Consider the following 18,353-nt stretch of genomic DNA (forward strand, 5'->3'; position numbering starts at 1 on the left):
GTTTATGAGATTACCTGGTTGCTGTCACCTGATGATTGTATCATATTTTCTGTACAATTTGTAGAGAAAATATGATACAATTCACCACCACATTCCATCTACAAAAAAATAAAAATAAAATAAATAAATCTTGAAGCCTTGGATTCCAACGCTAAGACCACGGTATGCCAGACTTAAACATCAAAGGGCAAAAGTGAAAGGGACTGAAGTGGCATGCACTATGTTGAACTTTGACAATGGAAATTGTAAATATGTCAGTCTTATCCTTTAAGAGGAGTCAAATGTGATGACAATACTTTTTGTTACATTGAGTCTGTTCAACAGTTCATCCCAGCTCACATTCAGTTCATATATCATGGCTATATTAAAAGAATATTTATTGTTTCCCTTTGCTTTCACATGTTAACTCAAATTTCTTTTTCTCACAAATAAAGTATAGTCTTGCTGTATTCTTCTGTTTCTCGTTTGTAAGGTAATTCCTTAGTTTTTAGGGTGACAACCAACCTTTTGGCTGCCTATCATCTTTTAACACAACCTTAATCATTAATGATTGCTCCTCTTGCTGTTCTTTAAATTTTGAACTAAAAATAGGAAGTAAAATGTCAAAACATATTATAGTTTTAGCAAAAATGCATATTTTTACATATTTATTCCTTTTTTATTGAGTTGTATTTTAAAACAACATAGCTCAAACAAATGTATTATTACCCTTTCACACCAAATTTTTTTTTAATCCAACAGTCTGTGAAAGAACAACTATGAGTCCATTGTTAAGCTGCAACAGTCAGCTATGCCCAAACTACCTGAAAGCAATCTATATAGCATCCACTCCCTCCAGACACTTGGGAAGCTCACTTAAAAACATCAATACTCCAGGAAATGAGACACAGAGCAATGGCTTCAAAGACTAAGAAGTTAGACGCCTGACTGAGATGCCCTTACATCTTATTTAAGGTGTTGCTGCTCAATGCAGCAGAGTTCATTGAGAAAACTGCTTCCTCTCTTGTTAAAACATCAAATTGCCCAACAGTCCACTCAAAAGAAAAATACCAGGACAAATCAAGTTGGTTGGCTAGTTGTGCTAGATCAATCGTATGTAAAAAAAAAAAAAAATCATTTTGGAAATAAAGACATTTGGCTGTTTCACAAACCAAAGAGCTATTTCACTGAAAATACTATAATATGTCATAAATAATGTTTAATAGTAACATTATATAGATATGTAACTGCATCTAGTTTGCAAAAATCAGTATTCTGTGCTATTTTTTAAGTGCTGAAGTCAATTTTGAATTGTTTCTTGGAAGTCAATGAAGAGAGACAAAACATGGACTGTAACCTTGGACCGCTCTAGAGGTCTTGTTAGCTCAACCTCGCTGCTGCATTCAGTAATAAGTGAAGATAGCATAAAGCATGCTGTATAATACATTCTCAGAAAAAAAGTAGTTTAAATCTAGAAATATTTTACAATGGAAAAAAGAAAATTTTGTTATTTAAGGTTCACAGTAAATATTATTGAATAAATCAATACGGTTGTGGTGCTGCTAGAAAAAGGAGTGATAGCAAAACAACATTTAGGCTTTTTTTTGTCAAAAATTTATTAAATGTGCATGCAAATTGAATTTGCCCTTAACCATATCAGTATTGTTCTCAACAATGTGCTTCAATTAACTCCAATTATATCATAAAGCTTCAACACCTTTTCCCCTCATCCACAGCTGAAAATATTCAGAATAACATAAAGAGGATTAAATCCTATGGTGAACTTCCAATAATTTCTCTGCCTCTCCCCTGGAACATTGCACTGTCAATCAAATGTGAGCCACTTAGTTGTTGCTGTCAACCCCGCTTACTGCACTGGCAACTAAAAAAGACAAATGTACAGGGAATACAAATCAGCTGACATTTGAATGACAGAGGAGGGATTTGGCAATAGTGAAACGGGTCAGTGATAAAAGTATGACAGATTACTAATGATAAATAGCCTGCAATCTATCAGTTTTCAATTCTAACTAAATCTGATATAAAATAAAAACATTGGGAAGCAAAGGTTAGCTAGCCTGTCTAAGTCTAATGAATAGATGGCCTATTTTTTTCAGATGGATGATGCTATTTTAACAGAAATGTCTCTCAGTGAGTAGTTTCAGATGTTCCGACTCAAACTGCACCATCTCTTCATCTCCTGCACCTCACATAAATGATTGATTATGTCAACACTACTTCCCTATTTTGCCACAATGTGGCTGCACTTTCTTATCACTGCAACTTAAATTTATGTTACTTGCTATCTATATATTTGTGCCTTCCCTGATACACAGCACAGTTTTGCTACACTCTGTAAGAGCCACAGAGAAACACTGAAGTAGGGAAATGCACCAGGGATATTCAGCTCTAACCTCTGTGATAAAAACAAAAGCAAGCATGAGCTGTAGGTTTGGCTGTGTCAGATTGATAAGATCGATAATCACTACTCTTGCACATTCACTCCAAAGTTACTGCTGAAAGCAGTTGTCAATAGCTTCAACTTATTCTCACTAAACATCATTTTCAAGCATTAAACAGTTTTGACAAATAGTGTTTTAAGGTGGCTAAACAAAAATAAATGAAAAATAAAGAAATAAAACCTACAGATTATTGTATGTTTCCGTTGTTAAAGTAAAAGCTCAACTAGATACTCCTGACTTTAACACATTTGGATATCTTTATCTGCAGGTCTCTGGCTTCTTCCTTTTTCTCACAGACACTTCCTGTCACAATGTTTTCATCTCTAACGCCACCTGTGTCTTCATCTGGTTTACAGCTAGGTGGCAATGTAAAGTATATTCTGGTTTTGTGCTGATCTGCATAATGCCTGATGGATCCTTTCATGCTCTGCCACCTCCTCACCTCTTAGCATGATGCTGCTGACTGTGAGTTCTCTGGAGGAGCCTCTGATGTGGCAGCCTTTGCTCTACAGCTACTGCTGGGACCCTGGTGGGAGTGAGGTTGGGAAGTGATGATGATGTGTTGGTAGAGAGAAAGCGATTCTAAGACACACTGCAGCTTTGCATGAGCAGTTATGCAGCAGGTGGCATCAAACAGATTTAATGTCACAGTTGTACTGCATGGTAAGAGTCTAGGTTTTAAACTTGCTATAACATTTTACAAGGAATGTTGGTTTCATTTTTTTATGTCTCAGCTCATGAAAAATCTTACAAATCCTACCAAATCATTCCACCAACTTTAATCTATCGATAAAACTTTGATGACTCTTAGGAAGAAAATTTATGTTTGCATACAGTACTCCACACTACGGTCGCACATCTCTGAAACGTTGCTAATAACACATATTTTGAGAGACAGTCAGCAAACCAATACTATGAAGGTACATAAGCAACAACAACCAATGCAAAACAATATAATTTGCCATTCGGTCATGATACGGTAAAATTCCAGGTGAATTTTTATTCAACACAATGCAATCTGATATCTGCAAATTAACTACCGTATGCAATTTATTGAGATAATTTTTTTAACCCCCCTGCCAAAAAAAACAAAACACAGTAGGAATAGCATCAGAAAAAAACAGTCATACAGAAATATTTCCATCAGACAGAAAGAACTACAGTTTCAATTTATTGTCTATAGGTTTAGGAATATCTCTGCACAAATTCACCTCATTAAAGACTTTACAATAATAAAGAGATCAGATATTGTATCTGAAAAACAATTAAAAACTGATATATCTAAAGTTGATTACAAACTTTTATCTGTTCATTACATCTCTTCAAATGCAGTCAAACTGTATGTTCATATTTTGGTAGCAATAGGTAAAAACTTCATGCCCCAAAAGATTGTGTTGCTGGATAGATTATGACACCAAGCTGGCCTGTTGGTGTCTTGCTACTACCTTTATTTTGTTTATTATTTATTTATTTGGGCAATGGCATCAATAAAAGTGCTTAAAAGAAATATTTCAAATCTTGATGGTCACTACATGCAAATATTCATACAAGAAACAAAAAACCAAAAAGAATCATAACAAAAGAGACAGTGAGCCATCCATGGTGTGGACTGATGTGTCATTATAAATAGTGGATCTTTTCTCCCTGATCTGTTTATTTTTAATATTTATTTTTACTTTTTTAACCAAACATAATGAAAAGACATTCCACCACACTCTAGAATTTAATAATAATAATACTAAAATATCATGGTACCCCACACAATTCCATTTTTATCCACATTTAGCATTTTTACAATATTTTCATATATTGTCTGGGTTGCAGAATTACCTGAACTAATTGCAATAACTCTGATTTAAAACAAAAAAGAAACAAACAAACAAAGAAAAACCTGCGGACATAGTTGATGTAAAATAACCTTACCTGTACAAGCAAATCAAATAATTCATTTGACTTTTTCTCTACTTTTTCTCTTTCCAAAAGAGTTCACTTTCTGTTGAGTGTGTAATAAATCTTCAAACATCTAACTTGATAAAATAAACGTAGGGTTCATGGGGTAGTCCCTGAGAAAAGATTTTTTTTTTTTAATAGAGCCGGCACTTCAAATAACTTACAACTTGCAACCTGAGGCAGAAAATAAAGAGCATGAACCTGTAAAAACACTGATAATGTACCTCCAAAACATTTATATTCTTATTTTCTCTATATGGAATGTGTCAGATTGTATTATCAAGCACCCTAGTGTTTTGCTACCTGATCAGAAAGTTATATCAGTCACCATGTCTCTATGAAGCCCCTCCCCCTTTTTCAAGTTGTAGGACAACTTAACAATGTTGCTTGCTATTTTTTCAGGAAGACTGCATTCCAGCTGAATTGTTTATATATCTAAAGATAAAAGCTTTATTCATGCAAATACAAGAAATTTAGGGCCTGATAAATTCAGATTTGTTAAATCAAAACAATTTCTGTAAGACTGTATTGACATTATGATTGATGTAGTTTTTGTTTATTGGTTTGTTTGCTTGTTTGTTTGCTTTGCCTTATAAACAAAAAAGGCTAACAAAAAATCCAGTTACATTGCATTTCTTGATTTAAAAAGAAGTTTACAAATGGACTCAACGGATGTTCAACTCTGGAGGTGGTAACATCTCATCTCTCTAAAAAATACAAAACCAAACAAAAACATGAAGTATCCCAGCCTTAACATACCATTAAAGATTGAATAAACAATTACCAGAAACATAACAAAAGCAACAGCACAAACCAGATGTAACCAGGATAATTTTTCTATATTAGATTTAATTCATTTACTTTATTTTCTATTTTGTTAGATTTAATTTTAATTATTTTATTTAAAAATTTAATTTAAATCCTCCTTTCCTTAATTTATTCAACACAAGCCGTTATGTGACCGTCATGTGATCGTCATTTTGACGTCATGTGACAGCTGCACGTCAGCGTCCTAAATTGACAGCTACGGCTTATATGGCTGCTGAGCGCACCTTAGGCAGGAGACGCTGTCGGATCCTGACGTGCAGACATGTGAACATTCGGCTAAACATTACGATCACGGTTTGTCAAGAGGGAACTGGCCAGGTGTGTTGCAGATTCCTAGTCTAAGGAGTGTACTACAGGATAAATCATGGATTGTCTGGTATTATGTGACCAGACTGGCGAGCTAATCCACTAGCGGATCCGGGAAAAAAAAAAAACACAACTTCTGTCATTGAAGAAAGCTCTTCTGATTTGGTTGAGGACATCAGGCCATAAAATCTACACTCTGGACTGGCCGCTTCAGAAAGAATTGGATTTAACTTTTGTTGTTCCTCTCAACATCAGTAAGAACTGTTGGATTCCTTAGATTAGGGAACAATTCTGGACTTTTAATAATTGTTGATCAACTTGTATATTTTGTAAATATTAATACAATTCACTGATTTTGCACCATCTGGTAGTCTGTGTTTTACAATTTGCCACTTCCTTTAGTAGACGAATCTAGTTTGAGAATTAACTCCAGCTTGGATTATTTCTTTAATAATCTTAGAATGAGAATTGGGTTACACATACTTTAAATGTGATTTTCTTTGAAAGTGGGATGAGAAATCACTGTTTACACCTTCATTCTCTGTCCTTTACTCATCATTGTTTATGTCTGAAGACTCATAGGCTGCCTGAAAAGCTACAGATAGTACAAATTATATTTAATGTCATCAGAGTACTAGTAGGCTGAAGATGGTAGAAGCAAAACTGCCTGGGTTTTATTATCCATCTATCTACCCATCCATTTTCTTTACCCACTTCTCTTTTCCGGGTCATGGGGAGCTGGTGCTTATCTCCAGCGGTCACTACGTGTAAGTTGGGGATACCCTGGACAGGTTGCAAGTCCATCACAGGGACAAACAACCATTCATACTCACTCACACCCAGGGACAATTTAGAGTCACCAGTTAACCGGACATGCATGTTTTTGGTCTGTGGGAGTAAACCAGAGTAAACCCACGTGGGCTGGGAGGCAATCCTGTGACCTTTTGGTTGGGAGGCGACAGCTCAAACCACTGCATCAATGTGCCACCTGTTATCGGATTCCTATTAACTTCATGCAACACTTTTTATTCTCTCCTTTTATTTTTTTTAATCATACTGGCAATTAAAGTAAAACAACACGATTATTTTCTTAATAAAATTGTGGCAATGCAGTTATACTCTTTTAGGGAAAAAAAGTATACAATTAACATGTGGTTCTTCAATAAGTGGCTATGCCATGCTTCATTGCTTTCTATTCCACTGTGGCATGTCTTTTCCTCGAACCAAGCCGGAGCAATTTGCGACTACTGAATGGACACAGACCTGTGAGCATGCTCCTATTATGTGTTGCACAATGTCAGGAACCAGTTAAAGGGATAACCTTAATAATTCTAGATTTGTGCTTCTACACAGCAACTGCAATGACCATTTCATATTCAGCCCCAAGACTCACAATTATGTGCAATTTCTTTGTGAAAGTTTTTTGAAAGATTTTAAATCAGAGACTGTAACATTTTTTAAAAAATGTGTCGGTAAAATGATGCACCATATATTTAGCAAAACATTTGCTAGTATGATCATATCGTTTATTCAAGATTGTACTCCATTTTACAATGCAACAAATAAAAGTGCCACATCTTCAATGACTCAGAATGACTGCATATGAAGTTTTTTTCTGTTCTAAATATGGCAGATTTTAAGAGGAGTGTTTGAGGAAGTTGCAAAACGGCAACAATATATCACTGCCTCATTAGAGTTTCATCACATCTTTTTACCATGTTGATTTGACAAAAGAATGTCAATGTTATTATTTTATCTGTCCTGTTTGTCAGCAGATTCAAAAAAGGGCTGTGTGCAAAGAACATTGTGTTCTGCTGGCCTAGTTTAAAAGCCGCCCACGGATTCACCAGCAATCAGTGCACCTGCGGGTGGGTTTGTGTAGATATTTATATAAATCTATACAGCATCTTCAAGAAATAGTACAAGCTGCTCTTCCTATTGTACCACAGTTTCCTTAGAGGCCAAATTGCTTCTACTCTTCACAAAACATTTATAGATAGGCAGGAAGAGTATAAAAAGAGAGTTAGATCGTGATTATTTATTTTCCACATCTGCTTTCCAAAGTGAAAAAAACAAATCAAAAAAAAAATTGTTTTGTACAACTTTGCTTTTAGGGAAAAAAGGGATATTTATGGCTAGCACCTGTTTAAGCCATGCATAAAACCATGCTTCCTTTCTCCCCTTGAGGCACACATTTATTTCTGCTAAAAATGCCACAAAACATTAACTTACAATGCACACACAGAGGCGACGAACATGTCTGCTTCTTGTCAGGAGAATGGATAGGAAGCTGCACAGTTTTCAGTCTGAAACACAAACAGGAAACACAGTTAGGTCTATGGTATGGACATGTTGTATGTATTACCAGTTCCTTTATCAGACAGTTAAACCAAAAACATCTGGCTTAACAACATATAAACCTCGTGCCACCCTCTCAGCAGGGAATTGGCAAAATGGCTTGACATATTTGTACTTTTTACTTATTTTGCAAGTTTCTTTCATGCTTCCATTCATATAAACAAATCATCAGCATGGTTATGTCTAATAAAGGTTTAGTCAGTTTTTTAGTGAGTCTATTAAATTCGCAATAGATAAAAATATAGCTTAAGGTTGACTGTGTCGCTACACTATAAAGATATATCCAGAAGGTCTTTCAAATTAACCAAATAGCTCATTAAATACACTAAACATATTTGAGATAATACAGAAAAAAAATAACTTATATAGTGGGTGTCAGTGAGTAAGTTATTTATATTATCTATCAAATAATGTGTTTTCTCATCATTTTTTGAGATTTCACTAATGTTAGTATGATGTATAACTGTAAAGTAATATTTTAGGTCGTTGCACCCAATAATAGAAATTACTGAGCAGGTCTGCTTTACCAAAGCAATACATTTTCAGGGAACTGCATCAGTGTGATAAAATATTTAGATTTTCTGTCATTAGGAAACAAACAGAAATATAAAAAAAACTAATGTTAATACAATTACATGTGCCAGGATGAAAAGAAAATATCCACATTGCCTAGGCCCGTTTGCAATCGCGTAATCCATTTCATGAAAGAAATGAGTCTTGTTAACATTTAGTACACATTCAGTGTAAACAGATACACTGGCTCGCAGGCAGTTTTGCTGACATATGCAGTAAAGTATCACTTACTGTTTATCTTGGTTGTGCCCTGTCTAATTACTAGCCCCTTCTGGCTTACTGAATATTAAAATATCTTGTTTTTACAAGTGCTACGTTTCTGACTTTTACACACTGCAGCACACACTCTTAACACCTACTTTGTTTTGTTTTATTTGGTGGGAGGTTGGGGATGGTATTAAAATGTACTGGTCTTGTGTTTATATTTAGATTATACTATGTCTAGGATGGCTCCAGTTCATAATCTCCTGTCTTTAATTATTTTTTTTTTATTTTTGCACTAATAATGGTACTTGTAATAAAAAAAAAATATTATTGCAAAAATGAGGATGTATGAGATTGTTTATAGAGATAATTTGGTGATGACAAAAAGGAAAAAAAAATGAAGATGGTGTCCTAACAGTACCATCTAGTGACAAGATGTAATAACAGCTACAACAGCAACATAAATGCATTCACTGTGTAGACCCAAGAACACAACAAAGATGCTTTTCTACCTTGTTCTTTGGTATAACTCTGGCAACTCTTATATAGATGCACAAAAAACAGTAAATGTATTACCAAAGCCTGATTGTAATTATTTCAACCAAAATCATGACACTTTCTATTATGATCTTGTAACAATTGGTGCAGATAATAAAATGTGTTTCACTGAGTATTAGATATTCTTGTCTAAGTCACTTTAACGAGGTAACTTGATTGGTAACCACACAATTGATTCATTCTACACATGTCAAGAATGAACTTTATTTCTAGTTTCCATACTATTTGAATTACTTAACTTACAATTTTTTCATTGGTTCTAGCATATTTGACTAGAAAACAAACAACTTCAATTTTTCATTTTTCGGATCAATGCCTTTCTGAAAACAGCAAAGAGAAAGAAAATATGAAGCAACATGTCTCTGATTAAAAGGAGCAATTTTTTAAACTGTGTTTTGCCAGCTAGGAGCCAGCACAAACAATGCTGATAAAATAATAATAATAATAAAAATCAAGCATCTTCATAGAGTTTTACGTGCATCTTAATTATTGCATTGAACTTATTATTGAGTGCATTTCCCCTACTCAAAAAACCTTATCTACTGTTTCAACTGTGCTAATCACACCCTCTAAAATTATTCAGGTGAAAGAGATTGGCACAGTTTTCCTGGATCTACTGGCTCATTTAGCCTCTTTTTCATAAAATTAGGTGGATTGGACTGTCCTGAGAGGGGATTTGTGAGGCGTAAGAGTCAGAGGACGAGGAGAAACAGAAGGAGAAGAGAGGGATGAGACACCACTGGGATGAAATCTTGAGTTTGCCAAGGTCAGCAGAACTCTCACTATGAAATGAAACTCTGCCAAACACACACAGGCCAGCAGGCAAACACACACATACTAGCACCAACTCACTGCCCATATTAGCTCTGCCCTGAGCAGAACCTGCTGAGAATTGCTAAATTACCACTGGGCTCACACTTGGCTATATAGACCTGTGCACCAACACACACAAACACACAGACACTTTGCTTTCTCTATTGTGTCAATACCTTTGTCTCGGGTCACTTTGGAATTTTCACCTTTGACCCTTCTCTGTTTTGCATACAGGTGAGTGCCAGCTGTCCTGAGTCTTGACAGCTGGTATATCTTGACTACTAGCCTGCATGATCTCACATTGACTTTTGGTTTGAGTAATACACCTAACTCCTCGATAAACCTGCAGTTCTGTCCATTAACTTTTGTAGTGACAAGTTCCTTGGTTATGTTAGAAAAGGTTTGTTGTGGCTGGCCGTGAACTGCAATGTCTTTCTCACACTGGAAATGAACACACATACCTAACTTAAACTGTAAAATGCACTGTTTTGGTCTGTTTTAAACCAGTTGAACAACAACAAAAGATACACATGTCAAAGCTTAAAACTAGTACTGTTGATCACAAAGCAAATTATATGAACTACTGCACAAAAGAATATACATTAGGAAACCTCAATGTTCAAATGAGATAAACATAATCATTTTTGCAGGCATGTTGTTGGTCCTATGTACAGATATTGCTGTTCGTGATGTTTTATATGAAACAAATAACAGCCTGTTGCTAAGGGTTATGGGTAGACTTACACTGGGTAAAGTACAAAATACCACATTACTGCAGAAGAAATTACGTTAGCATCAGTGTCAAAACAAAAACAAGACTCACTAATATGACTTATTTCAATTGGAATCTTCAACACTGACTGCTGATCTAAAAAGATTCAACAAACCTTAAAAATAGCTTACATTTTCATCGCAAAGTAAGCCTCTCTTTTACACCCACCTGTAAATGTGATAGGTAAGCAGAATCAAAGCCACACAGCAATGCAGTCATGCTAAGGTTATGTAGCTTAATTAATTCTTAAACCATTGTACGCTGTAACTTTTCCTTCCTTCAACAACAACAATATGTAATACGCATAAAAAGAACGTATTGTTACACATATGTCATGCATGTTGCTGGACTTGACAGTTCACAAAATGTGCTTAATTTATTCATTAATTTATGCTGTGAAACACAAGGGTTAACTTGAAGACCTCTATGTATTTATAAGTCAAACACTTTTTTGCCCTGGTTGCGGACAATGCACAAACTTGTACCTAGTAAAGCTAAGGTTTGAGGGTTACGTACTTCTGACACTGTTAACTCCTAAAAGTAAAAAAAAAAAAGATTCAAAAAGAAACTGTACTTCTTTTCTTGTTGGGTTTTCATTTGAGGAGCTTCTTCAATTCAGACTGGAATGTGCAAGGTTGCAAAATTTAACCCACATGAGAGGTTAAAGCTTTTTCACTGTTCTCAGTTGTATTAATATACAGTTCATTTATATTTTACTCTTGTTATATCTCAAATCATTTATTTATTTTTTATTATATGGTCAATACAAGCTCATTTATTATATTTTGTCACTTTAAAAGGTTTAAAAAAGTCTTTTAAAGGTTGCTTTATGCTTCAGTATATCACTTAAAGCCCATTAAATAATAATTTAGTTCACTTTTAAAATTTCAGTGAAAGAACAAAGAAAATGTTCTTGTTTGGCTACATGTTAAACTAGTTATCAGTCTTAAAACATTCATGTATCTTCATTATAAAGAAGTCAGTTTTGACAGGGCGAATGTAGGAAACATTTTTGCATTACATGGGTATTTATCCACTAAAAACAGAGTACATTTTGTTATTCCTTCAGGGCATGCCTTAACCACTGAAGTGCTTTATGTGATTGTGCCTTTTTTGTGATTAGTAATGGCATTCTGATTTTGCCACAGCATTTCAAAAAACTATCCAATTCATTGCAAGCAATACTAAAGTTACTATCTTTGAAATAAAAGTTATCAGTTATGTATTTCCTGTCTTCTGGTTGCATCTATCATCATAATTTCTCAGGAGTTTCCTGAAGGCAATAAGAGCTAAATAATTGATGGGCCTGATAGCTGTTTGGCTCTGAGAGGAGTGCATGCAACTCTCTCAGGAATGAAAAAAGCACCAGACGCTTTGAAACAAAAAGAAGTCAGCAAGCCTCAATTAAAATTACAACTGTGTTCTGTCATGCTGAGCATTCGGGGCTGAAACAATGGAATACAGTTTTCATTACAATGTCAGGCCCTCGCAGGCAGAGACATCAAAGACCCAATTTGACTCGCCTCTAAATTTGCCCAGAATATCAAAGGATGGAGATATAGTTAAGGCTAATTCAAAGAGAACACACACATGCGCACACAGACAAATATATGTACAGTTTTAATAAAATTTCAGCATCCCCCTCCCAAAAAAAAAGGAAAGGGAAAGAAAGAAAGAAAAATAGAAGAATGTAAACATATGAGGCCAAGTCCATCAGTACTCTATTATAAGTAAACAGTGAAGCCATTATTCTTTTTTTCCTCTTCACACTGATTTATGTATCCCCAGATTTAATAGCAAAATAATCTGTCCTCAGACTAGAACATTTCTCAAAGACGGGTGCATTAATCATCAGTCCAGTTGCTGCAAGCTTCATGACAAAGAAAGTTCACATTAAAACTAAATACAACTCTGCTGGCTTTATAATTTAAAGAAATCAAGTTACAGGAGGACAACAGAAGACACTAACACAGTTTGGGTGCAGTAAAATATTGAACAACTTGGCACATGGTAAATATAAAGGTGACATATGTTAAATAGTTTTTTTTTGTTCTGTGTTTTATAATGTGATACTCTTATAGATCCAACAATAAACCAGTGAGTTTCCTGTATGTGCAGTTGGCATTTATATATATATATATATATATATATATATATATATATATATATTTAAAATATGCAGTATCTTTTTACATACTGTGTGCTATCGAGTGAAAAAATGCATGAAAAAGATAATAAAATATGAATTTCCATCAATTCTTTATAGTCTATAAATCAGTTGCGTGACAGATGATGATCAACCAACCTTTGTATTAACCAATTTAATATCACAAAAGACTATGCTATAATGGCAATGCTGCTTTTGCATTATTAATACAAACCGATCTTCATAGCCATCAGAGCATTAAGTCTAATCTGAATTGTCTTATGCTGTGGCAGTCATACAAAGTGCAGTTCTGTTTCCAATTTGCTTTTGTGAAGATTATACTTTTCATAGGTTTTGTTTTAAGAAATTATTGAATCAACTACGAGGATAACAGAATATTAATAAAATGAAACATCTGTATTATTCATCCCCCAAAAGTACTTCCTTTCAAATTATTCTGGTTAATTTGTTTAAATGTAAACAACAGAATTTGTACAGTTTAAATAGAAACAAAGAAACAAAGAACAAGCCAGTATACATTTTAATTAATATTTTAATCTTATGGACATTTTGGAATAGGCACATTTATAAACACCAGTGTAAATCACTAAACCTTTGGACAGACCAGATTATTTGTGTCAAAGTTGGATGAAAGATGATCTTTTCAACTGCTGTGGATGTTTTCCTTTCAGCTGCTCCCTTCTGAAGGAGTCGCCACAGTGAGCATTTCACACAAAAGATTTGGAAATTGTTTTACGCCAGACACCATTCCTGATGAAACCTGGGTTTGAACCCAAAACCTCAGTAAAGCAAGGCTGAGATACTCACCAGCGAGCTACCGTGGCTCAAAGATGACCTCCACAATGATCTCTTTTTTAAATTAAAACTTTGTAAGCATTTACCTTTAAAAGCAATTGGTAATCAATACATATCAGTCATCATCAGTCACATAAGTTGCCCAGGCCTCATTTGAAAAGGATTTGCCCAGTTAAATAAAGGTTAATAAATGAGTGGATAGACTACATGCATACCTGTGATTTTAGGTTTTTTATAAAAACTTGCTTTTTGAATTTTGCTGCATTATTAAATGAGTTAGGAACTTTAGAGTGGTTAGGCTTTAAACTCAGCTCAGTAGAATAGGCTGAATATAGTCTGCTTCTCCTGGAATCTGGCTGATTGACATTCTAATAGTGTAACTCTTGGAAAACAGTTATAATGTTTTATAAAGTACTTTAACTTTTCTTAGAAAAATGGAAACTGACTGCTTTTAACGTATTAACTGCTCAGTGCACACACTCTAAAAATCTTCGTTGCATTTACTTTTTACAACTCATTTGTTTGACATAGCAAACTGGAATTTTATTCAGCTCAAATTTACCAACCAGTATTTCTAGGGTAGAAACTAACTACTAAAACTAAAAATATTTTTTATAATCCAGACAAAAGCATGTTAATGTTGAATCAATGTATAGTTTATTTAAAAGTATATTATTTGTATTGATTATGCAAAATGACTACTAATTTCAAATGCTCTTGTGTTTTCTAACACTGAGTGCTTTAGTTTAGGGAATTTACTCAAAATATACTCACTGTAATTTCTTTAAAAAAATAATTGTAAAAACCTTTTTTATAGTATAAAAATATTTAGTTTTTCACCATTTTTTTACATTCTAACTGAAACAGCCTTGCTTAGATAAAATAATAAAACAAACAAAAATGCAGGGATTTGTACAGAAACAAATAGTTCTTGCTTTACGCAATTTTTCACTTATTAGGCAAGTTTGCATTTTGGCTGTACTGAATTTAATATATCATAAAATGTTTCAGTTGCACATTTTCAGCCATTCTGTAAAATCCTGAATGTTCAACAATATTTTTGTCAGTATATTCTGTAATTTTTTTAGATGTGGCTATGTTAGGACAAAGTTGTTACTAACAAGAGTATTTACTGTCTTTGAATTCATCATGTATCATACTGTTACAGTACTTTGTTGTACTAGCTGTACTTGCTTCCAAAGACTCAACAATGGAGTGTTCAAATTTTCTTGCTGTATTTCACACCTTAAAGACTGCTTATTTAATGTTTTCATATTTTTTATTCAATGCTCCTCTCATTTCTTATGAATCTATGCTATGTTTGAGCTTCAGATTTTATGGTAACGAGCCCTTGTGTATTTTACAATGCACCAAGAAATGTTACTCTGGAAAAGACAGAGCATGTATGGAAAATAATAATAAAAAAAAGTCTCAGAATGTTTTATCTTCAGTATAAGAAACCTTAATTGCACACAGCACACAAAGCAGCTTTCAGTGCTGTCTTACAGTTGTTTATAGAGAAAATAAGACATCCCTTGGGCTGTAGCTGTAGAGCAAATCTCAGAGCAGCCGATTGTAACTAACAAAGCAAAAGAAAATGACCATTTGGAAGAGATGGAAGGACCATTACTGCAAGACAACAAAAATTTAACTGGGGAAAAAAAGAAAAAAAAAATCAAATGACAGAGCCTGCAGAATCTGCACACAACAATCGGATCATGGCACCATCTTTCCTGTGTTGCATTAAAATATAGTAATTATATTGGCTTTCTGTTTGTGCATAACAGAAAATTTATATGTAAATCATGATCATTATACTGCCAACACAATCATTAGTATAAGGTTACTTTGCTGAAACATTGTGTTTGTCTCTTTCTAAGTATTTCATGTAAACAAAAAAAGAGAGTTTTTTATATAGTGAAATAGTTTACTTTTAATTGAACTGTCATAAACTTATTTTTGAACATATGCTGACAAAGTTGAGGAGACTCAGAGATGCTGGTTGTTTCTTGAGGTCCACCTCTGGGAAATCTGGAAGCTCTTCTGAATGGTTTTCACTTGTGAAGTTTCCTCTTCATTCTAGATTGGTAAATTACTTTTTTTTTTAATTTGACAATATAATTTATGCCAAATTGAGTGGTCAAAACATTAAGTTAACTTATTGATTGTGTTCATTATTTTTTCCCTCATTATGTTAGTGGTTATTTACATCTGCAGTCTACAGAACAGGAAACTACCCAAACTTTTGCTTTATAAAGGTGATCATTTAATCAAGTGTTTTCAGTTTGTAGCAGATGGCTAGTACAAAAATCAAAAACATTATTATTAAAAATGAATAATGGTGGTTTTTCCCATATTGCTTTTGCATTTTCAATTAGCTTTGGCAGCATAACTAAAGAAATGATGCAATATGCCACATGTTTGCTTTAATTTAGTTGATTATTTTGCCTGATTCCAACTCCTGGTCAGACCAAACAATTATGTTTTAATATTACTCCAGATATGCAGAATCTTAGAACTAAAAGAGGATGCTCTTTAGTTTCACCTTGACTGTAGCTGTTATCAGTTACTAAAATAGAAACTGAAGTTTTAAGTTTTTTTTAAAAAGCAAAATTCTTTTATTATCACCTTTATGTCTAATTACTGCTACTGGGCAGCATCTTTAAAGTTTGAAATCATCAAACACTGAAACCTGTGTGCACAACCTTATATGGCCTTGCAGAAGACATTTTAAATGTCACTGCATAACAGAACAGAGTACCAATGCCTCTACCAAATACTGAACATCAAGGTTGTTTCAAATTTAAAAAATAACATTGCATTAACTCCAGTATAAATGATCATCTTTTTATACGCTGATGTATTTTATATTTTTGACAAATGTTTGGCAAAATATTCCAGTTACTGTTAAAATGTAGGCAGGGGAATATGCAAAAGAAAACCAAAGTAAAAATGCTGCCCCTAAACATTCATACTGTTGTGTTAGTCTAGAGACATGTTTGAATATCACTGTACAGAACTGCAAACAGTCTCACGAACTGCAGCTATCATGCTCGATTTGAGTTTGTTCACTGACCCAACCAAAACTACTGTTGTTCTTGTGTCGATTGCGTAGAGGTAGTAGTTCTATGCTCTTAATGCTTCCTATGTGAATATTAGAATGAATAAAACATGCCAACTTAAAAGGGTTCATTCTTCTGTGCAAACTCTGCAGCTTTTCTTGTCCCCTGTGGAAATGATTCCTCTCCTGCCTTCAGCGCAGGGTGATTGTTAATTTTACAATAAATATACCCTTTATGGAGGATTCAGAGACTTAGCTCATTGGTATTGTCAGCAAAAACAATAAATAATATATTTAGATATAAAAAAATGAAACCTAAAAACTCTCATGTTATATTCAAACTTTCAAAGAGAAACTACCACCCTAGTACTGAAAGGAAAAAAAACCTATTTATATATATGTTTATATATAAATAATATCCATTCTAATATATTGTACAATTGTTCTATTTTTTATCATCTTTCTGCTTATTTACATTTTCTTTTTTAGTTTTGACTTCACCAGCATGCTGATTTATTATTTAAATGTCAACAGAATATATAATATGCTAAATATTAGCACACTTCTATTGCCTACAGCACAGCACAGTACAGTTTAGTTAAATACACTTCGCCCTGCTGGGACAACGATTCGTTTCCATTTTTCATCAAAGCTACTTTCATGGAATTGTTATTAATGGTAAATGTAATAGGATAAATTAAACAAAGATCATTTTTAAAAAGTACTTTATAATAATGTAATAATGTAATAAATGTCAAAGTCATTTTATTACATGCAAAGTATTATCTTCTAATTAATGTTTTATAAATAATATAATTTATATATTTTCTTAGAAAACCTATTATTTTTTATCACTTTATTTAGTCATTTTGTACAGAAACCACAGAACCAGGAAAACATGATGCCAATATGTTTGCTTTGGGCTCTTAAAGCATCTTGCCCCCACTTACCTTTATATGAGGAGCCTTATCTCGCTACTGCAGTGTTTTCTTTTTTGTTCTCATGGTGTCTTGCAACTATTCATATCCAATCTGCCTCTGTTCCGAACAACAAATCACTGTTTGGCTCTTTTTGTCTTCAGGACAACCAACTGTCTGTTTCTTATTCAGGCTCTCAACCTTCTTGCTGTATTGTCCTCAGTTTCTCATTGTCTTTGCCACCGTCTGCGCCTTGTTATTTATGGAGTCCAAAACTGCTGGGAAGCAGAGAAGAGGCCTGGAGCTATACTATACCCACAGCCTAGCTTCCCATGAGGTTTTAGACAGGCCTTGTCAGAGACAGAAAACCTTCTGTCACCTTTGCCACATTATTTCTTCTCACAGTATCCCAAATATATTCCTCCAGCATGATTAACATTTTTATTTAGGGATGAAGTGATTGATATATTTGTGCAGACTCATAGAGGCTTGAGATTTTCAATCTTTGAGAAAGTGTCCTATCTGTGACATATGCACAAATGTGAAATGGATACATCAAGTAAAGATATTTACTTGCATATAAAAAGAACTATGCTAAGTCTTTAAGTTT

The 18,353-nt window shown here is 34.0% G+C and overlaps 1 protein-coding gene across 2 annotated transcripts in view; it reads right to left on the minus strand.

The window, feature by feature from the left end:
* The window catches only part of lingo2 (leucine rich repeat and Ig domain containing 2), a 172,241-nt gene that overhangs the window by 133,487 nt on the left and 20,401 nt on the right, over positions 1 to 18,353 (minus strand). Inside the window, exon 2 of one of the 2 annotated variants that reach the window (XM_017417390.3) lies at positions 7,758 to 7,831. The exons of the other annotated variant lie outside the window; for it this stretch is intronic. The gene's annotated coding sequence lies outside the window, so the exon portion shown is untranslated. The remainder of the gene's footprint in view (positions 1 to 7,757; positions 7,832 to 18,353) is intronic. 2 annotated transcript variants of the gene reach the window in all.

This window comes from Kryptolebias marmoratus, linkage group LG9 (assembly GCF_001649575.2).
Source record: "Kryptolebias marmoratus isolate JLee-2015 linkage group LG9, ASM164957v2, whole genome shotgun sequence".
NCBI lineage: Eukaryota > Metazoa > Chordata > Actinopteri > Cyprinodontiformes > Rivulidae > Kryptolebias > Kryptolebias marmoratus.